At 45.6% G+C, this 24,486-nt stretch overlaps 1 pseudogene; it reads left to right on the forward strand.

The window, feature by feature from the left end:
- The first annotated feature begins 789 nt into the window (after positions 1–789).
- On the forward strand, positions 790–22,036 carry LOC129354352 (diacylglycerol kinase theta-like; annotated as a pseudogene).
- The last annotated feature ends 2,450 nt before the right edge of the window (positions 22,037–24,486 follow it).

Here is a 24,486-nt window from a genome sequence, read left to right on the forward strand (position 1 = left end):
CGGGTTAAACGGACTGGAGTCAGGTTAAAGCGGACTGGAGTCGGTTAAAACGGACTGGAGTCAGGTTAAAGCGGACTGAACTGGGTTCGTGGGAGCAATGCAGCCTTAAACAACAACAGTGTCTTGAGTCAAAGGCATCTTGAGAATAGTTTGCAATACAGACTGCTACAGGAGATCAGCATATACAGCATTTAATTTTACTTTGGGATCAATAAAAGTTTTATATTTTGATGTTCTGGAAGCTGCGGAAGAGGAGGAGAAAGAGGAGATGATGAAGCTGAGGAGGAGGAGTAAATCAGTGTCGGAGACTCAGACGCGGAAGAAGAAGCAGCTTCTGAAAAGGAAGCAGCAGCAGAATGAAAGGAGCCTCCGCGGACGGACGGACCACTTGTTGAAGCACCTCCGGCTCCCCGGGGCCTCTCTGCTGCTTCTCCCGGGCTTCGACTCTTTCTTCCGGTTCTATTCCGGCTGGTTTCCCGCTGCCAGCCTCACGGCTCTGACTGGAGACGCGGGGTCCAGAGGCTCCGTTCCTCCGCAGAGCCCCGCTGTCTTCAGGTTGGTCGGATCGAGATGTCCTCTTTTATTCATCCGGCCGCTGAGCGCCGAGTCCGGGAGGCTGCGGGCGGCGCCGCCGGCTGGCACCGCCGTCCCCGCCCGGACGGCTCCTGCTCGGCGGGGAGAGCTGCTGGGAAGCAGGCGGCTGGTTGTTCCCTCTGGATTAAAACCGCCCTGCTTTACGTTGGTGGATATTTCTTTATCTGGAGACAACAGACCGTGATCAGCATAAGCCTGAGTTGTTAAATTTTTGAGTTCTGGACCTGGATTAGGTTCGGAAGGAGGAGGGGAGACCAGAGCGCTCCGTCCCCGGGCTGCCGCCGCGTCCGGCCCGCTGGGATGAGCTCACTACGGGGCTGAGCGTCCATTGGACCGACGACCTTTCTACCTCAGAAGTCAGTTTACTGGACACCGTGTGGTGTAAACGGTGTTTACGGACATGGCCGAGTCCAGCTGCCGGGCTGCGAGTCCGGGCTGCGAGTCGAAGAGGCGGACGCAGCAGATCACGCTGGGCCACTGCTTCAGGAAAGTCACCCTCACCAAGCCGACCTTCTGCCACTGCTGCAGCGACTTCGTCGGGGTCTCATCGGCTTCCTGTGCGAAGGTAAGACCCGGCCTGGGAGACTGGCTCTCATGCAGGTCCGGTCCTCCAGACACACCTGCAGCTTTCTGAGGCATCTCTGCTCCAACACACCTGAGTCCAACGAGTGGCTGCTGGTGAGGGAGTCCAGCCATTTCATCCGCGCTGTTGGAGTCATGATGCATCTAAAAGTTGCAGGGCGGGAGTTCTGGAGGACCGAACCGAGCAGCCCGATCTAATGGATCAGCCTGTCAGACACAACCGAGGGCAAAGGGTCAGAGGTTTCCTTCCTTCCTCCGTGTCTGTCCGTCGTCTCCATCAGTTCGGAGCTGCAGTCGAGTAGTTGGCTTGGCAACAGGAGCCGAGTGGGGATGCTGCGTGCGTGCGCGCGTGTGTGTGCGTGTGTGTGTGTGCGTGCGTGTGTGCGCGTGTGTGTGTGTGGTGCGTGCGCGCGTGCGTGTGTGTGCGTGCGCGCGTGCGTGTGTGTCCTGGAGAATCACGTAGATAGGTAGGAGCTGTGATGTCATCGAGGGTTTCATCTGCCGCCATGATGTAATCAGAGGCCGGTTCTGATCCGGATGGTTCTGTGGGTCGGAGAGAGAACCGGATGCATTGTTAACCTTTCAGCCAGCTGATCTTCTGTGAACAGCTGAAAGTGCTGTATGGTGACCTCTGACCCCAGCTTCCTTGTTAGGAGCAAATGGGACAGAGGCCGATTCAGGAGTCCAGTTCGGGTAGAACCAGCAGTCTGTTAAAGGGGAAGGTACCGTCCAGTGCAGTCCTCAGGCTGCTGTGTTCCTGATCCGACCGGTTCCGGTTCTTCCCAGAACCCAGATCTGCTCTATTTATATCCAATATTTGCATATTTCTCTCAACAAAAACATTGAAACTGAAATTCAAATCCATCCAGAGCTGACGGCCTCGCGTCACCATGGAAACCAGAGCCCACTGGCACTGTCAGAAGGGTCGTGACCTCTGAAGGGTCGCCGTTCCCTTCTGATTCTGATGAACTGAACTCTGACTGGAGAACAGCCATGATGCCAGAAAGTTAGACGGAAGGAAAAGCTTCATTCAGGCTGCAGAGAGAGGAAAGTGAAATATTTACTAGTCAGACTAACGGAGCTGGGATTTGAACCCAGGACAAGAAAAAATAATGTTATTCCAAATGAAATGAGCATTCAGGAATGGTTCACTGCAGCATTCCTCCATGCTTCACCCTGACCTTCATCTCCTCCTCCTCCTCAGTGTGTAACTTCATGTGTCATGAGAAATGCCTGAAGACGCTGCGGACGGCGTGCGCCTGCATGGCTCCGTCTCAGGTCAGGTGAGTCTCCAGAGCAGCACAGAAATCAGTCTCAGAACGCTTTTCATATCTCACCTTCAAAATGGCCGCCATGTTTGAGCCTTTAAGACCAACTATCACTGATAAATGTTCTGTTTTCATGATGAACTTTATTCACATCATGTTTTTCCACTTTGGTCAATGTCTTCAGACAACTTTAAGTCATAAAATTAAAACCTGATGAGATGAAGATGTGAGACACAGGCCGTCGTTTTGATGGTTAGCATTAGCTTAGGCTAATTTTCTAATGTGTTTAGCAGGTCAGTGTTGAAGGTCAGTGTTAGCATAGTTGAAGTTGATGTCTAGCGACATCCAGCTGTTAGTGGTTAGTGAACCTAAGTTTCTGTTTGCGGTGGCACAACTGTTCTCTTAATCATTAGCATTAGCTTCTGCTAACATTTTAATGTGCTTGACAATTTAATGATAACTTCCTCCATTTTTTAAAATGTATTTAGCTGATTAGTTATTTTCCGCCAATTATTTTTATGTATTAACAGATTTAATGTTAGCTTCTGCTAAGCTGTTGTTGTGATATTGGTTTGGGGTTAGCTTCCACTAATTCTTTTATGTGTTTAGCATTAGCTTCAGCTGTCTTGTTTATGTGTTTAGCGACTTAGCGTGGCTCCTGGTTGCCCCTGAGGTTCTGATGGAGATCAGAAAGTCCTGTAGCTCAGCGCCTGATGTGTCTGAGATCTGTTAGTCTACTTCTGATAATGAATGAAATGGTCATGAAAAGCTGCTTCTTGTTTTCTCAGCTGATATTAAACCAGCCAATCAGGAGCGAGTGTTACAGGTCTCTGTCTGCTGCCCCCTGCAGGTGCCAGTAGCTCACTGCTTCGGCCCGGCCGGTCAGAAGAAACGTTTCTGCTGCGTGTGCAGGAAGCAGACGGAGGGAAGCACGGCGCGCGCTGTGAAGGTGGGACCAGTTCAGCCTGAAGCATCACCACCAGTCAGACCAGTTCCACCTGCTGGTACAACCAGTATGGTGACTTCAGAGCTCTAATGGGAATTAAGAGCAGCGATGCTGCTGGTCTGAGATGATTAACATCATGCTGGGAAATGTTTGTGCAGACGACCTGGTCTCCAACAGCCGGCCTTTGACTAGGCCAGATATCTGGACCGTCATCTATATTTACTGAAAGATCAGTTGAAGAAATGAAAGGAGAGATTAGATCTTCCTCTCTGTGCGGCTCTGACGGCCGCTCTGTCTCCGCCGTCCTCACGCCGCCTGCCTCTGATAAACTACTTCCTGTCTTCCAGTGTGTGAGCTACATGTCCACGTCGACTGCGTCCCCTTCAGCTGCGCAGACTGTCGCTGCTGCCACCTGGACCAGAACCTGCAGCAGGTAAAACAGAACCGTGACAGAACTGGGGTCTTAAAGTTTTTTCTGAGTGGGGCTGGGGCCCCATGGCCACCTCCTGGCTCCGCCCCTGAACTGTTCAGTGATGTCCAAACTCCAGCTGCATAGCAAGACTCTTAATTATCAGGCGCGATTAAATCTGTTTTTGATTTAAACATTACTGGAGATTTGTGGCCCTGCTTTCCAGAACAAAAAATCAAATATTAATGATACTCGGGACGCTCCAATCAGGTTCCGGTACCAACCATTCATGAGGCCGATCACTGACCATCACCTGGATTGGCTGTTAATTTTTGGCTTTAGGTATAAATGATACTATGTGATCCGGAAAAATTAAAAAATGATCTGGCAGCAAATTCATAATTTAGACATAAAACATGCAAAATACTTGCAGGCATGAAACAGCAGTTATTCAGTCAAAATGAGTGAAAAACCTGCGACCAGTGAAATAATATCTAACAGTAAGGTTAGTAAGTAAGCAAAGTTTATTGATAAAACTTTTCACAGACATAAAATCACAAAGCGCCGTATGACAGAAATCAACCTTGAAACCCTATTAAATATAAAACCAACAGAAGCAATAATAAAATCCAGAGATAAAAGCCTGAGAAAATAAAAATGTTTTTTGTTGCTTTTTAAAAACCTCCAGAGTCAGAAAACAGAGCCACAGCTGTTCTGCAGCCTGGGGGCCACCGACTAAAGGGCCGGGGCCTTTGGTTTTTAACCGTGTCCGTGGAGCAACCAGGAGATTCAGAGTCTGAGAACGAAGCAGAAAGTTTAGTTAAAACCTGCAGAGATAACCAGCAGGAGCCTGGGAGCTTTAAAGGAATCAGTCGGGAGCCGGAGGAGAGACAGGAAGGACTGAGGCTCAGGACACGAGTTCCAGTTATCATCCAGCCTCAGCTCCAGATCAGCTCCAGATCAGCTCCAGATCAGCTCCAGATCAGCTCCAGATCAGCTCCAGATCAGCTCCAGATCAGCTCTGGAGACCATCGCTCTGATTTCAGAAAAGTATCTTAAATGAAAGAAACAGGAAACGGCTTGATGTGAGTCGAAGCCTGATGATGAATCAAATGTGGAGTTTTTACCTTTGATTTTAGGAAGGATCCAGTTTTCTGGTGGATATTGTGGTCCAGGTGATTGGGAGCAATAACCAGTTTCTGTCTTACTGGTGTTTCAAACTGATTGGCTAGCTGAGTATTGCTGGTTCTGATTGGTTGGTTCTGACTGAGCTGAGTAAATGTGCAGAACACAGAGACCAGGAGATCCATTCTCTTTTTCAGAATGATGTCTTATGTCAGGACAGCGAAAGTTTTCAAACATCTGTAAAATATTTGGTGTGTTTGTTGGAGTTTCCTGCTGCAGCTTTCAGCAGCTTTACGTTCACAGCAGCTAGTTTTCCTGCAGCCAGGCTCGCCAGCTGTTTGCTGTTGAATCAGACGGGTTGTGATGGCGGATTCTGTCGTGCTTCATCCTGGGGCGGCTCCGCAGCATGATGCTGCCGCCATGCAAACGACTCCAGTCTGAACATAAAAACATTTAAAAACTAGATATTTGTCTTTTAATGTAGCAAGTTTAATCAGTGGTTTACTTTTTATAGAAAGTTCACAGCAGCTCAAAGTTCTTTGTTATATCAAAACACCAAAATAAAAAGTCCTAAAACATTATTCAGTCGATGATTTCAGAACAAACTTCACATCTTGTCTTCATTAAAACCATCAATACATCAAATGTATTGATCAGTGCTTCATATCTAATGAATCTTATTTTTATTCTGGATGAAAACGAACTCGCCGTTTTGATCTGCAATAAATAACAATTAAAAACTATTTATGTTTTTAGGTGAGAACTAATGACTGGGCCCTGGTTCTGCTGCCTGTAGCAGTGATGTTCTGGTTCTGGTTCTGACCCACAGGAGTCGCTGCAGCACCATTGGAGGGAGGGAGACCCGGCGTCGGCGCGCTGCGAGTTCTGCCGCCGCTCCTGCGGTTCCTCTGAGGTTCTGTCTGGGTTGAGGTGCGAGTGGTGCGGCGTCACGGTGAGTCCAGCTGCTCTAGAACCCGCCGCACCAGAACCGCGGTCCAAACGCTGTCCTCTGTCCCCCTGCAGAGCCACGCGTCCTGCTGCCACCGCCTCCCGGCAGAGTGCGGCCTGGGGCGGCTCCGCAGCATGATACTGCCACCGCCGTGCGTCCGACTCCAGTCCAGGAACTTCAGCAAGATGCAGTGCTACCGGATCGCCGAGAGCGGCAGCCAGGACCGCGGTGAGGGGGATTACTTCCTGTATTAGTCTGCTGAATTAATACCAAAACATTAACTTTAATCTTAATTAAAAAGCAAATCATCTTAATCTTACTTGGAAAAAAGACTAATTTGCTTAATTACTATGTTTTCTTTGTTGCTGTTGTTTTTAGAAGCCGTGAAGCTAAGCTAACCTGTCAATAGTCATTTAACTGCATAAATCAGTTTCTGTTCCAATAAAACTGATGCAGATAAAACCGTTTAGAATTGTTTTAAATGAATCTTCAATTTGTTTCCATTCAAGGTTTAAACAGAATCTCAACCTTTGCAACAAGAAAATAGTTTCTGAATCAAATCAAGTCGCTCACTGAGCGTCGCCTCCATGTGGGTTCAGTTGATCTCGGGGGGGGGGGCCTGATGACGTCATCAGTGAGTTCCACCACTTCCTGTGATGTTTCTGAAACCATAGAAGAAAAGCCAAACGTTCAGATGGCTTCCTGTCAGCAGCGCCGCGGATCAGAACCGAGACACAGAAACACCAGAAAATTTTATCTGAAAATAACGAATCAAGTGACGAATTACATCAAAATCCACACAAACAAAAAACTATAAAAATTGGCAATAAATTCAAATGGATTAAAAAAATGTAATGATAATCCAATAAATGTATTTATTTACATAAATTCATCTTATTTCTTTATAAAAAGTTAATTAGTTTATAAATTTAATGGAAATATAATTCAGTAATAATTATTCTGAAATAAAAACCATGAACATCATAAAATAATAGTCAGCAAAAATCTCCCAGAAAAAAGTCTTGAAAGAATTTTATTTCCAATTTAAATGTATAATTTTAACCAGTCCAGACTATTTAAAATAAAATGTAACAGTTTTTGTTCCAGTTCCATCTCTGTTTGTTCATAAACTGGTTTTAATGGATCCGCTCCAGTTGACCTTTGACCTTCGGGATGTTTGTGAAAACGTTTCGACTTTCTGTGGTTTCCATCAGATAACTGGGATGAAGCCGAACCAGCAGCTGCTGCGTCCAGAGAGCTCCAGTCTGCAGCTCCAGAGACCAGTGAGACCAGTTACCACACCAGTGCCAGACTTCTACTTTAACTGGTTCCAGCATCCAGGGGTCAGAAGTAGTGACTCTGGCTGTCGGGTTGAAAGGTCACACTCTTCCTCTGTGGTTTCAGGTAAGCTGGTCGTCAAGGTGTTTTGACGGCGATGATGCGTTGAGGCGCGGCTTCTTCCGATTGGTTCCCAGCTGCCGAGGCGTGAAGAACGAGGAAGTGGTGAGCCTGATGCCGGGAGCAGCCATGTTGTTTTCTGTCGGTGACATTAGCCTGACCTCTGACCTCGGTGCTCTCCGTCCTGCAGGAGGCGGCGCTGAGGGCCCTTCTACCTGCCCGGCGAGCCTCATCACTTCCACCTGGAGAACGGCGCCGCCGTGCAGCGTCACCATAGCGGCGACTTCCAGAACGCCGGCGACGCCAGGGTGCTGAGGGCTAAGCTACGGCGTGATGATGTCATCAAGGTGCACGCTGCATGGAGCAGGTGGGGTCATCCTGAACCCTGTTTGACCCCTGAGGGCTGGTTGCCATGAATACGCCTTGCGTTTCAGGTGGAGTGTGGCGTCAGTGGAAGTGTCCGAGACGAGCACAGCGGCGTCCGTCCTGAGCGACGCTCTGCTGCAGCTGGACAGACAGGTGAGCTGTTACCTGTATCATCTTTACTTGTTATTAATTTATGCAACATGTTGTCCATTTTGATCCAAGTTGCCTTCAGTTGTCATTGAAATGCTGCATATATGAAACGTAACCTGGTCTCTGTCTCTTTAAAAACTCCTGCTCTTCCTGAAGCTCCGCCTCCAGGAAGTATTCCCAACATTGCTCCTCTTTACCCTTTCATGTTTTACTCTGAGCAGCAGCTCCTACAATGAGCTCAGCAGCTTTTGCTAATTACTGCTGGCTAGTCTGAAGGAGCTGATTGGTGGCGTTTCAGCTGATTGATCTGTTTCAGGGCGAAGACGCGTCCAGCTTCAGTCTGCAGGAAGTCTGCATGAGCAGCAAGCAAGGTGAGCAGCTGGGTGTGTCTCTAACTGTGTGTGTCTCTAACTGTGTGTCTCTAACTGTGTCTCTAACTGTGTGTCTCTAACTGTGTCTCTAACTGTGTGTCTAACTGTGTCTCTAACTGTGTGTCTCTAACTGTGTGTCTCTAACTGTGTCTCTAACTGTGTCTCTAACTGTGTGTCTCTAACTGTGTGTCTCTAACTGTGTCTCTAACTGTGTCTCTAACTGTGTGTCTCTAACTGTGTGTCTCTAACTGTGTCTCTAAATGTGTGTCTCTAACTGTGTCTCTAACTGTGTGTCTCTAACTGTGTCTCTAACTGTGTGTCTCTAACTGTGTGTCTAACTGTGTGTCTAACTGTGTGTCTCTAACTGTGTGTCTCTAACTGTGTGTCTAACTGTGTGTCTCTAACTGTGTGTGTCTAACTGTGTGTCTCTAACTGTGTGTGTCTCTAACTGTGTGTCTCTAACTGTGTCTCTAACTGTGTGTCTAACTGTGTCTCTAACTGTGTGTGTCTCTAACTGTGTGTCTAACTGTGTCTCTAACTGTGTGCTCTAACTGTGTCTCTAACTGTGTGTCTCTAACTGTGTGTCTCTAACTGTGTCTCTAACTGTGTGTCTCTAACTGTGTGTCTCTAACTGTGTCTCTAACTGTGTGTCTCTAACTGTGTCTCTAACTGTGTGTGTCTCTAACTGTGTGTCTCTAACTGTGTGTGTCTCTAACTGTGTCTCTAACTGTGTCTCTAACTGTGTGTGTCTCTAACTGTGTGTCTCTAACTGTGTCTCTAACTGTGTCTCTAACTGTGTCTCTAACTGTGTCTCTAACTGTGTCTCTAACTGTGTGTCTCTAACTGTGTGTCTCTAACTGTGTGTCTCTAACTGTGTCTCTAACCTGTGTCTCTAACTGTGTCTCTAACTGTGTGTCTCTAACTGTGTCTCTAACTGTGTGTCTAACTGTGTGTCTAACTGTCTCTAACTGTGTGTCTCTAACTGTGTGTCTCTAACTGTGTCTCTAACTGTGTGTCTCTAACTGTGTGTCTCTAACTGTGTGTCTCTAACTGTGTCTCTAACTGTGTGTCTCTAACTGTGTGTCTAACTGTGTGTCTCTAACTGTGTGTCTCTAACTGTGTGTCTCTAACTGTGTCTCTAACTGTGTGTCTAACTGTGTGTCTCTAACTGTGTCTCTAACTGTGTCTCTAACTGTGTCTCTAACTGTGTCTCTAACTGTGTGTCTCTAACTGTGTCTCTAACTGTGTGTCTAACTGTGTGTCTCTAACTGTGTCTCTAACTGTGTGTCTAACTGTGTGTCTCTAACTGTGTGTCTCTAACTGTGTGTCTCTAACTGTGTGTCTCTAACTGTGTGTCTCTAACTGTATGTCTCTAACTGTGTGTCTCTAACTGTGTCTCTAACTGTGTCTCTAACTGTGTGTCTCTAACTGTGTGTCTCTAACTGTATGTCTCTAACTGTGTGTCTCTAACTGTGTCTCTAACTGTGTCTCTAACTGTGTGTCTCTAACTGTGTCTCTAACTGTGTGTCTAACTGTGTGTCTCTAACTGTGTGTCTCTAACTGTGTGTCTCTAACTGTGTGTCTCTAACTGTGTGTCTAACTGTGTCTCTAAATGTGTGTCTCTAACTGTGTGTCTCTAACTGTGTGTCTAACTGTGTCTCTAAATGTGTGTCTCTAACTGTGTGTCTAACTGTGTCTCTAACTGTGTGTCTAACTGTGTCTCTAAATGTGTGTCTCTAACTGTGTGTGTCTCTAACTGTATGTCTCTAACTGTGTGTCTCTAACTGTGTGTCTCTAACTGTGTGTCTAACTGTGTCTCTAACTGTGTGTCTAACTGTGTGTGTCTCTAACTGTATGTCTCTAACTGTGTGTCTCTAACTGTGTGTCTCTAACTGTGTGTCTAACTGTGTCTCTAAATGTGTGTCTAACTGTGTGTGTCTCTAACTGTGTGTCTCTAACTGTGTCTCTAACTGTGTGTCTAACTGTGTCTCTAAATGTGTGTCTCTAACTGTGTGTGTCTCTAACTGTATGTCTCTAACTGTGTGTCTCTAACTGTGTGTCTCTAACTGTGTGTCTAACTGTGTCTCTAAATGTGTGTCTCTAACTGTGTGTCTAACTGTGTCTCTAACTGTGTCTCTAACTGTGTCTCTAACTGTGTGTCTAACTGTGTGTCTCTAACTGTGTGTCTCTAACTGTGTGTCTCTAACTGTGTGTCTAACTGTGTCTCTAAATGTGTGTCTCTAACTGTGTGTGTCTCTAACTGTATGTCTCTAACTGTGTGTCTCTAACTGTGTGTCTCTAACTGTGTGTCTAACTGTGTCTCTAAATGTGTGTCTAACTGTGTGTGTCTCTAACTGTATGTCTCTAACTGTGTGTCTCTAACTGTGTGTCTCTAACTGTGTGTCTAACTGTGTCTCTAAATGTGTGTCTAACTGTGTGTGTCTCTAACTGTGTGTCTCTAACTGTGTCTCTAACTGTGTGTCTAACTGTGTCTCTAAATGTGTGTCTCTAACTGTGTGTGTCTCTAACTGTATGTCTCTAACTGTGTGTCTCTAACTGTGTGTCTCTAACTGTGTGTCTAACTGTGTCTCTAAATGTGTGTCTCTAACTGTGTGTCTAACTGTGTCTCTAACTGTGTCTCTAACTGTGTCTCTAACTGTGTGTCTAACTGTGTGTCTCTAACTGTGTGTCTCTAACTGTGTGTCTCTAACTGTGTGTCTCTAACTGTGTGTCTCTAACTGTGTGTCTCTAACTGTATGTCTCTAACTGTGTGTCTCTAACTGTGTGTGTCTCTAACTGTGTGTCTCTAACTGTATGTCTCTAACTGTGTGTCTCTAACTGTGTGTGTCTCTAACTGTGTGTCTCTAACTGTGTCTCTAACTGTGTGTCTCTAACTGTGTCTCTAACTGTGTCTCTAACTGTGTGTCTCTAACTGTGTGTCTCTAACTGTATGTCTCTAACTGTGTGTCTCTAACTGTGTCTCTAACTGTGTGTCTCTAACTGTGTGTCTAACTGTGTCTCTAACTGTGTGTCTCTAACTGTGTGTCTCTAACTGTGTGTCTCTAACTGTGTCTCTAACTGTGTCTCTAACTGTGTGTCTAACTGTGTGTCTCTAACTGTGTGTCTCTAACTGTGTGTCTCTAACTGTATGTCTCTAACTGTGTGTCTCTAACTGTGTGTGTCTCTAACTGTGTGTCTCTAACTGTATGTCTCTAACTGTGTGTCTCTAACTGTGTGTGTCTCTAACTGTGTGTCTCTAACTGTGTCTCTAACTGTGTGTGTCTCTAACTGTGTGTCTCTAACTGTGTCTAACTGTGTGTCTAACTGTGTGTCTAACTGTGTCTCTAAATGTGTGTCTCTAACTGTGTGTCTAACTGTGTCTCTAACTGTGTCTCTAACTGTGTGTCTCTAACTGTGTCTCTAACTGTGTGTCTCTAACTGTGTCTCTAACTGTGTCTCTAACTGTGTGTCTCTAACTGTATGTCTCTAACTGTGTGTCTCTAACTGTGTCTCTAACTGTGTGTCTCTAACTGTGTGTCTCTAACTGTGTGTCTCTAACTGTGTGTCTAACTGTGTCTCTAACTGTGTGTCTAACTGTGTCTCTAACTGTGTGTCTCTAACTGTATGTCTCTAACTGTGTGTCTCTAACTGTGTCTCTAACTGTGTGTCTCTAACTGTATGTCTCTAACTGTGTGTCTCTAACTGTGTCTCTAACTGTGTGTCTCTGTGTGTCTCTAACTGTATGTCTCTAACTGTGTGTCTCTAACTGTGTCTCTAACTGTGTGTCTCTAACTGTGTGTCTCTAACTGTGTGTCTCTAACTGTGTGTCTAACTGTGTCTCTAACTGTGTGTCTCTAACTGTGTGTCTCTAACTGTGTGTCTCTAACTGTGTTTCTAACTGTGTCTCTAACTGTGTCTCTAAATGTGTGTCTCTAACTGTGTGTCTAACTGTGTCTCTAACTGTGTCTCTAACTGTGTGTCTCTAACTGTGTCTCTAACTGTGTGTCTCTAACTGTCTCTAACTGTGTCTCTAACTGTGTGTCTCTAACTGTATGTCTCTAACTGTGTGTCTCTAACTGTGTCTCTAACTGTGTGTCTAACTGTGTGTCTCTAACTGTGTGTCTCTAACTGTGTGTCTAACTGTGTCTCTAACTGTGTGTCTCTAACTGTATGTCTCTAACTGTGTGTCTCTAACTGTGTCTCTAACTGTGTGTCTCTAACTGTATGTCTCTAACTGTGTGTCTCTAACTGTGTCTCTAACTGTGTGTCTCTAACTGTGTGTCTCTAACTGTATGTCTCTAACTGTGTGTCTCTAACTGTGTCTCTAACTGTGTGTCTCTAACTGTGTGTCTCTAACTGTGTGTCTCTAACTGTGTGTCTAACTGTGTCTCTAACTGTGTGTCTCTAACTGTGTGTCTCTAACTGTGTGTCTCTAACTGTGTGTCTAACTGTGTCTCTAACTGTGTCTCTAAATGTGTGTCTCTAACTGTGTGTCTAACTGTGTCTCTAACTGTGTCTCTAACTGTGTGTCTCTAACTGTGTCTCTAACTGTGTGTCTCTAACTGTGTCTCTAACTGTGTCTCTAACTGTGTGTCTCTAACTGTATGTCTCTAACTGTGTGTCTCTAACTGTGTCTCTAACTGTGTGTCTCTAACTGTGTGTCTCTAACTGTGTGTCTCTAACTGTGTGTCTAACTGTGTCTCTAACTGTGTGTCTCTAACTGTGTGTCTCTAACTGTGTCTCTAACTGTGTCTCTAACTGTGTCTCTAACTGTGTGTCTAACTGTGTGTCTCTAACTGTGTGTCTCTAACTGTATGTCTCTAACTGTGTGTCTCTAACTGTGTGTCTCTAACTGTGTCTCTAACTGTGTCTCTAACTGTGTGTCTAACTGTGTGTCTCTAACTGTGTGTCTCTAACTGTGTGTCTAACTGTGTGTCTCTAACTGTGTGTCTCTAACTGTGTGTTTCTAACTGTGTGTCTCTAACTGTGTGTCTCTAACTGTGTGTCTCTAACTGTGTGTCTCTAACTGTGTCTCTAACTGTGTGTCTCTAACTGTGTGTGTCTCTAACTGTGTGTCTCTAACTGTGTGTCTCTAACTGTGTGTCTCTAACTGTGTGTCTAACTGTGTCTCTAAATGTGTGTCTCTAACTGTGTGTCTAACTGTGTCTCTAACTGTGTCTCTAACTGTGTGTCTCTAACTGTGTCTCTAACTGTGTGTCTCTAACTGTGTCTCTAACTGTGTCTCTAACTGTGTGTCTCTAACTGTATGTCTCTAACTGTGTGTCTCTAACTGTGTCTCTAACTGTGTGTCTCTAACTGTGTGTCTCTAACTGTGTGTCTCTAACTGTGTGTCTAACTGTGTCTCTAACTGTGTGTCTCTAACTGTGTGTGTCCTGCAGTGCAGAGACAAACCCTGAGTCCTCAGGAGAAGATGTTGGATAAACTGCAGGAGATCAGGAAAGTGAGTCGGATGGAGCTTCAGGTTGTGTTGCTGAGATCTCGGCTGTGAAGGTTGACGGTTGCTCTTGTTGCGGTTGCTGCAGCTCTCCCTGCGACAGATGAACCAGACCCGTTTCTATGTAGTCCAGAACCGGAACCCGGCTGTGCAGGTCGGCCTCCTGATCACAGAACTGCCCCCCCTGCTGACCAAAGAGGAGTACTGCGGCCTGCTGGAGGAACATCTGGACTTCAAGGGTGAGTCTGCTCTCTGCAGCGCCCCTACTGGGCGGACAGAGACCTGCAGGTTAATTATTAACAATCAGCTCAGGACAACATTAATAACTGATGAGTCAGCATCTGGTTACCATGACGACAGCTATTATTATTGTTATTATTATTATTATTATTATTATTATTATTATTATTATTATTATTATTATTATTGTTATTATTATTATTATTGTTATTATTATTATTATTATTATTATTATTATTATTATTGTTATTATTATTATTATTATTATTATTATTATTATTGTTATTATTATTATTGTTATTATTATTGTTATTATTATTATTATTGTTATTATTATTATTATTATTATTATTGTTATTATTATTATTGTTATTATTATTATTATTGTTATTATTATCGTTATTTTATTCCTGCTTCTATTTTCTGCGTGTTTTTGCCCGTCAGTCTTCGTTGCTTTGACTCGTTTTTCTCCGTCTCTCTGCAGATCACCTGGTTGCACTAACTCACCTCTATGAAGCTCAAGGTGAGGCTGCTACCATGGAAACCACCTTTACATCAGGGCTTCAAGACAAAACCTGAATGAACCCGAAGTGATGTGTGTGTGTGTGTGTGTGTTTCTCTGTGTGTGTGTTTCTCTGTGTGTGTGTTTCTCTGTGTGTGTTTCTCTGTGTGTGTTTTCTCTCTCTGTGTGTGTTTCTCTCTGTGTGTGTGTTTCTCTCTGTGTGTGTGTTTCTCTCTGTGTGTGTGTTTCTCTCTGTGTGTGTTTCTCTCTGTGTGTGTGTTTCTCTCTGTGTGTGTTTCTCTCTGTGTGTGTGTTTCTCTCTGTGTGTGTTTCTCTCTGTGTGTGTTTCTCTCTGTGTGTGTTTCTCTCTGTGTGTGTTTCTCTGTGTGTGTGTTTCTCTGTGTGTGTTTCTCTCTGTGTGTGTTTCTCTCTGTGTGTGTTTCTCTCTCTGTGTGTGTTTCTCTCTGTGTGTTTCTCTGTGTGTGTGTTTCTCTCTGTGTGTGTTTCTCTCTGTGTGTGTTTCTCTCTGTGTGTGTTTCTCTGTGTGTGTGTTTCTCTGTGTGTGTGTTTCTCTCTGTGTGTGTTTCTCTCTGTGTGTGTTTCTCTCTGTGTGTGTTTCTCTGTGTGTGTGTTTCTCTGTGTGTGTGTTTCTCTCTGTGTGTGTTTCTCTCTGTGTGTGTTTCTCTCTCTGTGTGTGTTTCTCTCTGTGTGTGTTTCTCTGTGTGTGTTTCTCTCTGTGTGTGTTTCTCTCTGTGTGTGTGTTTCTCTGTGTGTGTGTTTCTCTGTGTGTGTTTCTCTCTGTGTGTGTGTTTCTCTCTGTGTGTGTTTCTCTCTGTGTGTGTTTCTCTCTCTGTGTGTGTTTCTCTGTGTGTGTTTCTCTCTGTGTGTGTTTCTCTGTGTGTGTTTCTCTCTGTGTGTGTTTCTCTCTGTGTGTGTGTTTCTCTCTGTGTGTGTTTCTCTGTGTGTGTGTTTCTCTGTGTGTGTGTTTCTCTCTGTGTGTGTTTCTCTGTGTGTGTTTCTCTCTCTGTGTGTGTTTCTCTGTGTGTGTTTCTCTCTGTGTGTGTTTCTCTGTGTGTGTTTCTCTCTCTGTGTGTGTTTCTCTCTGTGTGTGTTTCTCTCTGTGTGTGTTTCTCTCTGTGTGTTTCTCTCTGTGTGTGTGTTTCTCTGTGTGTGTGTGTTTCTCTCTGTGTGTGTTTCTCTCTGTGTGTGTTTCTCTCTGTGTGTGTGTTTCTCTCTGTGTGTGTGTTTCTCTCTGTGTGTGTTTCTCTCTGTGTGTGTGTTTCTCTCTGTGTGTGTTTCTCTCTGTGTGTGTGTTTCTCTCTGTGTGTGTTTCTCTGTGTGTGTGTTTTCTCTCTGTGTGTGTTTCTCTGTGTGTGTGTGTGTGTGTGTGTGTGTGTGTGTTTCTCTCTCTGTGTGTGTTTCTCTCTGTGTGTGTTTCTCTCTGTGTGTGTGTTTCTCTCTGTGTGTGTGTTTCTCTCTGTGTGTGTTTCTCTCTGTGTGTGTGTTTCTCTCTGTGTGTGTTTCTCTGTGTGTGTTTTTCTGTGTGTGTGTTTCTCTGTGTGTGTTTCTCTCTGTGTGTGTTTCTCTCTGTGTGTGTGTTTCTCTCTGTGTGTGTTTCTCTGTGTGTGTGTTTCTCTGTGTGTGTGTTTCTCTCTGTGTGTGTTTCTCTGTGTGTTTTCTCTCTCTGTGTGTGTTTCTCTGTGTGTGTTTCTCTCTGTGTGTGTTTCTCTCTGTGTGTTTCTCTCTCTGTGTGTGTTTCTCTCTGTGTGTGTTTCTCTCTGTGTGTGTTCTCTCTGTGTCTCTCTGTGTGTGTTTCTCTCTGTGTGTGTGTTTCTCTCTGTGTGTGTTTCTCTCTGTGTGTGTGTTTCTCTCTGTGTGTGTTTCTCTCTGTGTGTGTGTTTCTCTCTGTGTGTGTTTCTCTGTGTGTGTTTTCTCTCTGTGTGTGTTTCTCTCTGTGTGTGTGTGTGTTGTGTGTGTGTGTGTGTGTGTTTCTCTCTCTGTGTGTTTTCTCTCTGTGTGTGTTTCTCTCTGTGTGTGTGTTTCTCTCTGTGTGTGTGTTTCTCTCTGTGTGTGTTTCTCTCTGTGTGTGTGTTTCTCTCTGTGTGTGTGTTTCTCTGTGTGTGTTTCTCTGTGTGTGTGTTTCTCTGTGTGTGTTTCTCTCTGTGTGTGTTTCTCTCTGTGTGTGTTTCTCTCTGTGTGTGTTTCTCTCTGTGTGTGTTTCTCTCTGTGTGTGTGTTTCTCTGTGTGTGTGTGTTTCTCTCTGTGTGTGTTTCTCTCTGTGTGTGTTTCTCTCTGTGTGTGTTTCTCTCTGTGTGTGTGTTTCTCTCTGTGTGTGTTTCTCTCTGTGTGTGTGTTTCTCTCTGTGTGTGTTTCTCTCTGTGTGTGTGTTTCTCTCTGTGTGTGTTTCTCTGTGTGTGTTTTCTCTCTGTGTGTGTTTCTCTCTGTGTGTGTGTGTGTGTGTGTGTGTGTGTGTGTGTGTTTCTCTCTCTGTGTGTGTTTCTCTCTGTGTGTGTTTCTCTCTGTGTGTGTGTTTCTCTCTGTGTGTGTGTTTCTCTCTGTGTGTGTTTCTCTCTGTGTGTGTGTTTCTCTCTGTGTGTGTGTTTCTCTGTGTGTGTGTTTCTCTCTCTGTGTGTGTTTCTCTGTGTGTGTGTTTCTCTCTGTGTGTGTGTTTCTCTCTGTGTGTGTTTCTCTCTCTGTGTGTGTTTCTCTGTGTGTGTGTTTCTCTCTGTGTGTGTTTCTCTCTGTGTGTGTGTGTGTGTGTGTGTGTGTGTTTCTCTGTGTGTGTGTGTTTCTCTCTCTGTGTGTGTTTCTCTCTGTGTGTGTTTCTCTCTGTGTGTGTTTCTCTCTGTGTGTGTGTTTCTCTCTGTGTGTGTGTTTCTCTGTGTGTGTTTCTCTCTGTGTGTGTGTTTCTCTGTGTGTGTTTCTCTCTGTGTGTGTGTTTCTCTCTGTGTGTGTTTCTCTCTGTGTGTGTTTCTCTCTCTGTGTGTGTGTTTCTCTGTGTGTGTTTCTCTCTCTGTGTGTGTTTCTCTGTGTGTGTTTCTCTCTGTGTGTGTTTCTCTGTGTGTGTTTCTCTCTCTGTGTGTGTTTCTCTGTGTGTGTTTCTCTCTGTGTGTGTTTCTCTCTGTGTGTGTTTCTCTCTGTGTGTGTTTCTCTCTGTGTGTGTTTCTCTCTGTGTGTGTTTCTCTGTGTGTGTTTCTCTCTGTGTGTGTTTCTCTCTGTGTGTGTGTTTCTCTCTGTGTGTGTGTTTCTCTCTGTGTGTGTGTTTCTCTGTGTGTGTTTCTCTCTGTGTGTGTGTTTCTCTGTGTGTGTTTCTCTCTGTGTGTGTGTTTCTCTGTGTGTGTTTCTCTCTGTGTGTGTTTCTCTCTCTGTGTGTGTGTTTCTCTGTGTGTGTTTCTCTCTGTGTGTGTGTTTCTCTGTGTGTGTTTCTCTCTGTGTGTGTTTCTCTGTGTGTGTTTCTCTCTCTGTGTGTGTTTCTCTGTGTGTGTTTCTCTCTCTGTGTGTGTTTCTCTGTGTGTGTTTCTCTCTGTGTGTGTTTCTCTCTGTGTGTGTTTCTCTCTGTGTGTGTTTCTCTCTGTGTGTGTTTCTCTCTGTGTGTGTTTCTCTGTGTGTTGTTTCTCTCTCTGTGTGTGTTTCTCTGTGTGTGTTTCTCTCTGTGTGTGTTTCTCTCTGTGTGTGTTTCTCTTTGTGTGTGTTTCTCTCTCTGTGTGTGTTTCTCTGTGTGTGTGTTTCTCTCTCTGTGTGTGTTTCTCTCTCTGTGTGTGTTTCTCTGTGTGTGTTTCTCTGTGTGTGTGTTTCTCTGTGTGTGTGTTTCTCTCTGTGTGTGTGTTTCTCTCTGTGTGTGTGTGTGTGTGTGTGTTTCTCTGTGTGTGTGTGTTTCTCTCTCTCTCTGTGTGTGTGTGTGTGTGTGTTTCACTGTGTGTGTGTGTGTGTGTTTCACTGTTTGTGTGTGTGTTTCACTGTGTGTGTGTGTTTCTCTCTGTGTGTGTGTGTTTTTCTCTCTCTCTGTGTGTGTGTGTGTGTGTGTTTCACTGTTTGTGTGTGTGTTTCACTGTGTGTGTGTGTTTCTCTCTCTGTGTGTGTTTCTCTCTCTGTGTGTGTTTCTCTCTGTGTGTGTGTTCTCTCTCTGTGTGTGTTTCTCTCTCTGTGTGTGTTTCTCTCTGTGTGTGTGTTTCTCTCTCTGTGTGTGTGTGTGTGTGTTTTTCTCTCTCTCTCTGTGTGTGTGTGTGTGTGTGTGTTTTCAGGTGCTGTGGCTCTGCAGATTAGCTGCTTCGCTGAAGCAGAGAGGATCTACATGTTGGCTAAAGACACAACCATCAGCAACAAGACGCTGACATCACTGATCATACCTGAGATCCAGGTGAGCCCCACTGAACTGGTTCCACTGGAAACCAGTTCAACATCCAGACCGGCCGCTTCCAGTCAGCGGCCATCTTTGATTCAGTTTATTAATGGAATCATATTCAGGGAGTGAAACCCAATTTTTCTCCAATTGAATTTGATGCGATCCTAGATTCAGGGCTGATCCTGAACAAGTGAAGCTCATCTGGAATATAGATCTATGACACATAGAGTGAAACACTTCCAGCATTTATTTATTTCAGTTCTGATGGTTCATTCAGCATCTCAGATCAGGATTTTCCATCACATCAATAAAAAGTTATATTCAGCAGAAATGTTGTTTCTCCACGTTGATTGTTTTTTTCCTGTCCTCTGATTGGCTGGTTTCTCTTGGTTCTGGTTCTGGTTCTGGTTGCAGTGCCAGAAGCTGGGGGACGCAGTCTGCCCCCTGCTGGTGTTCGTGAACCCGAAGAGCGGCGGGCTGAAGGGCAGAGAGCTGCTGCACAGCTTCAGGAAGCTGCTGAACCCCCACCAGGTGTTTGACATCACCAACGGAGGCCCGCTGGCAGGGTGAGGGTTCTGGTTCTGGTTCTGGTCCAGAGGCTCATTGGACCTGCTGGTGTGATGGTAGAACATGTTCCTGTGCTGCAGCCTCCACGCCTTCAGGGAGGTTCCCAGGTTCCGGGTTCTGGTCTGCGGCGGCGACGGCACGGTGGGATGGGTTCTGGGGGTTCTGGAGACCGTGAGGCACAAGCTGGTCTGCCGCGAGCCGCCCATCGGCATCGTTCCTCTGGGAACAGGTGAGACCGGCGGATCCTCCGGAGGTTCTGGTCCCATCGCCGTCTGACACCTGGGTTCCTCCGTTCTGATCGGTCAGGGAACGACCTGGCCCGGATCCTGCGCTGGGGGCCGGGTTATGGCGGCGACGACCCTCACCACATCCTGGTGTCGGTGGACGAGGCGGAGGAAGTCCAGATGGACCGCTGGACCATCCTGCTGGACGCGCAGGACGTCTCAGAGGACGGGAAGGACAGCGGCGTCCTGGAGCCACCCAAGGTTTGACCAAAGGCCAGAGAGAATTTCAGCCTAGAACCAGAATAGAATCAGACCTTGACCTGCTTTTCTGGAAAAAAATACAAGATGGCCGCCATTGTTGTCAAGAAGAATTTATTATTGCACAAAATTTAGCTGTCAAAAGTATTTATCTGAGATTAATACTTATGGTGTCAAATAAAACACAAGACCCACAGAAATCCTATGTTTTAATAATTTGTCATTTTTAAAGATGGCCACTGAAATTATTTTTGCACTAAAATTATATGAATCTCTTTGATGTCAAATTATAGCCTACATATTTTGAACCATAGAAATCATTTATATTCTCTTGGTGTGACGTTTTCTTTTTCAAAATGGCCGCCATGGTTATAATGAAGAATAATGTTTGAACTAAAATCAGACAGTTGTTTCCAGTGATGAACTATGCTAACGCTAAACACATAAAAACAATGCGAACCTGCTAAATACACCATTCTCTGAGACGCTCACAGTAAAATCCTCAGCTTCTAATTCTGCTGGATTTTATTGCTGTAAAGTTTTATGAACATGATGAGCAACGAGGAAAACATGACGAGTTCATTAAATCCATTACTTGGTTAAAAAGCTCAGAAAATGGCAGCCATCATGAAAAAATGTCTGTCATCCTGAACTTCTGGTGGGAAGGATGAACGCATCCAACCCGAGGTGTTAGCACGCTAATGCTAACAGCTGCACCAGGACCTGTTTTAGCAGTATCAGCCGGTTTATAGCCCGTCTCCTCTCAGATCGTCCAGATGAATAACTACTTCGGCCTCGGCATCGACGCCGAGCTCAGCCTGGACTTCCACCTGGCCCGGGAGGGAGAACCCGACAAATTCACCAGCAGGTAGCCCGGAGGATCCGACCCGTCTCTGTCTGGTAAACAAACCTCTTATGCTTCTGAACGTGTGAGTGCGACCTTCCTGCCCTCAGGTTCCACAACAAAGGCGTTTACGTGAAGGTAGGTCTGCAGAAGATCAGCGCAGCCGCAGCCTCCACAAGGAGCTGCAGCTGCAGGTGGACAAGCAGCCCGTCCCGCTGCCCAACATCGAGGGCCTCATCATCTCTCAACATCCCCAGGTAACGCGTAGAGACGCACGGCGCCCCCTGCAGGACGGCGCCCCCTGCAGGACGGCGCTCCGCTTCATGTCCTCTCCTCTCTGCAGCTGGGGTTCTGGAGCCGACCTGTGGGGGTCGGAGGCCGACGGCCAGTTCTCCAGGCCGGGATCGACGACGGCCTGCTGGAGGTGGTCGGGGTCACCGGGGTCGTCCACATGGTGCGGTGCCGCCGGGTCGTCTCGGATCGTCTCGGCTTAGAGTCGCTCTGACCTCTGACCTCTGCCGCGTGTCCGCAGGGCCAGGTCCAGAGCGGGCTGCGCTGCGGGATCCGGATCGCCCAGGGATCCTACATCCGCCTCATCGTCAGCAAAGAGCTTCCTGTCCAGGTGGACGGCGAGCCCTGGCTGCAGGCGCCGGGACACATCATCATCTCTGCTGCCGGACCCAAGGTACCGGGGATTGGCCCTGCAGGTAGCCGTAGTTCAATACGGGCCCAGCTGGACCCGGTTGGACCCGGTTGGACCCGGTTGGACCCGGTTGGACCCGGCTGGACCCGGTTGGACCCGGCTGGACTCGGCTAGGCCTGCAGGTTCACTGGTTCCATTCATCCATCATGACCTTTACTTAACCCTTTACCTTGTCCCGGGTCTCTGCAGGTCCGGATGCTCAGGAAGTCCAAGCAGAAGCAGAGGAAGTCTCCGTCCTCCAGAGACGGGGGACACTGACCGGACCGGACCGGACCGCCGGTTCTGCGTCTGCAGCTGCTTCCTGCCAAAGCCGGGAGGTCGGGTCGGGTCCGGTCCGGTCCAGTTCCGGTGGCTGAGATTCCACTCACGTAGCTTTGTAGCCACAGATCCACAGGAAGACAGACGCAGGATGAAGGTTCCACTTCCTGCTGAGTAAGAGGAGGAGGTCAAAGTTCATTCCTGCTCCTAAAACAAAAATAGTCATTCAGGACGAGTGAGGAGAAGAACCGGGTTCATCGGGTTCGAGGGGAACCAGAACCGCTGCTAAGTCGTATCTGTGGATTTAAATAATCTAAACATAGAAATATCGCAGGAGGAAGAGGAGGATGAAGAGCAGCATCCAAACAGGCCGTTTTCTCTGCAGATATCTGGACCGGAACCAGAACCGGGTCAGGTTCTGGAGAACATCCAGAACATAGGCAGTGAGCTCCTGGTTCATCGCCACATTAAATGTTTTGACTGGTTGTCATGGTGATTCCCGCCTTTTGTGGGGCTCATTGAGGAGGCGGAGCTCCAGAACCTTCTGGTTCCTGCAAGACATTAGAACCTCCAGGTCCAGTTCCTCCAGAACCAATGAGGGCGTAGATAGTTCTCTCTGCTCTCTGATTGGCTAGAAACCAGGAAGTCCTCCAGCAGTGGGAGAATGCAAGTCCTATGCTTGAATTCAGACGGTTCTGGATGTTTAACCGGGTCAGAAACAACATCAGTCAGAGCTGGAAAACTGGAGAGCAACTGGAAAAATCCTCAAAGTTAAATTGGGAGAACTGGGAAATTAATCAGAATTTTAACTGGGTTGGGGAAACTCCAGCTTCCTGTGGTCCAGTTAGTCTGGATGATAGTTCTGATGGTTCCGATGGTTCTGATGGTTCATCTGGTTTTGCTGGGTCTACTGGTTCTGATGGGTAGCTCTGATGTTTACTTTTTGCTGTCGTATTTTTCCTATTTTTGGTGCTAGAAAAGTGAAACTCGGGACTTTTGGAGGCCGTTCTGGAGGTTCTGGGTCAGTTTTACTTTAGAATCGTGAAACTGCAGGGTTCTGTTTGACCCGTTTGGTAAATTTTCAGAACTTCTGACTGAAGCGTCTCATCCAGCTTTGAGCTTCCTGAGGGTTCAGGCTGCAGTTCTACTGACTGGCCAGCAGGAGGCGCTGCAGGGGAAACGCAGTGGCCTGAACTGTGGAGCTGATCTGCTGTTTTATGACATGCATGAAGTTCTGTTCGTCATTGAAACAGAACTGAGCGGTTCTGGTTCTGGATTTTCAGCTTCCTGTTGGTCGGCCGGGCCGGGCGGCACCAGAACCACAGAAAGAGAATAAGGTAAAGCATCTTTTATCCCCATGGATACACTGGGATTAACAGGCTGATCAGGGCTCTAATCCAGGAAGACAAAATGTTTTTGGATTTTAAAAACTGAATTTATAATCATCTTGGTCCAAAATGTTCAGATTATGTGAAAAACATGATTATTGTTCATGTTTTTCCAGCCCAGCTGGACCCGACTAGGCCTGCATTTATGTCCAAATTTTCCATCACCTGTATAGTTTAAAGTCATTATTTTACTAAAATGAAACCTGTCCACTACATTTGGCTTTAAGCCGTAAAGAATATCACAATGTCATTTTATAAATTTATAATCTCTGATAATTGGCTTTTTTTCCTCAAGCATTTAATTTAATCTCATTATCATCTAGTTTTAGACTTAAATAATTAGAAATGAGAGAATCTCCAGATTTTCTTCAATTTACAGTAAAAATAATCTGACATTGGAGTTTTATGGAGAGCAAAGAGTGCCAAATTGCAATAACTGCATAGCCGATTAAATCATTACTTAGTGGTACTAATTTATTAAAATAGAAAATAAATCCAGAAACATTTATAAAAGATAATGAATTATTTGTGCCCCAATGAAATGTTTTCAGTTTTAAAAGTAGATATAATTATTCCATGATTTAATAAATGTGTATTCTGCGATGAAGCACATTATGAACTAATTTAAACTATAAATTTGACCCATCATACTCAGAGAGCAGGATCAGGGCTGTTTCTAAAAATAAGTCTTGAAATTTAATACATATGTATTAAATTGCATACATACATTTTTATGTATGCAATTTAATTGAGACACATATAATTTACATTTAATAAATTACTTTGGATTTATTTCTAGTTTTTCATGGTGACACATTTAAATAATTATTTCATAAGTTATTTCTTAAAATTTGGCATTCTCACTAAATGAACACAAAGAGCTCCAGGACAGCAGCACAGGAGCTTGACAACAGGAGAAGTTGATTGGAGGCCCCGGGGCCCCTCAGCGGGTCCTCCTGTTGGCCCCCCCACCGGTTTTCGCCCGGGGCCCCGCTTGGTCTTTATCCGTCCATGCAGTAGTCTTACTTTGCCACACTGCCAGTCGCACAATGGGCCTTCATCGCTGCCAACCTGACGTAGGGTGTTGTTGCTGCTTTGACGTGACGTTTCTGCTTGTCGTGCCTCCGTAGTGGCGACCTGAGGCCCCGCCCCTTTCTGCTGAGAGGTGGGCGGAGCCATGCCCCAGTGCGTTTCGCCTGTGTGTTAGCTGCCTGTGCAGTGGCGTCTCCCCCTCATGTGCCTCTGGTTTCTGTCTGCTCAACACTTTTTACTCGTTTTATGAATAGATGACGTGTTTATTTTTGCAATCTGAAGCTGTTTTGTGTTTTGACTGTAACTTGCACTAAATGACCCTCTTCTATGTGCCGTAAAGGTTCTGATGAGTGTTAGCTGAAGCTAATTATAGGTCATAAATGTATATGGTTGAATAACAGAATGGTCTATGTGTTTATCATAATAAAAATGGTTTAATATGGAAATATGGTTGTTTCTGTTCAATTTTAAGAGGAATGGTCCCATTTTCACACCTTAGTCAGAACTCATTATTC

Source organism: Poeciliopsis prolifica, unplaced genomic scaffold, assembly GCF_027474105.1.
Source record: "Poeciliopsis prolifica strain line A6 unplaced genomic scaffold, Auburn_PproV2 SCAFFOLD108, whole genome shotgun sequence".
NCBI classification, from domain to species: domain Eukaryota; kingdom Metazoa; phylum Chordata; class Actinopteri; order Cyprinodontiformes; family Poeciliidae; genus Poeciliopsis; species Poeciliopsis prolifica.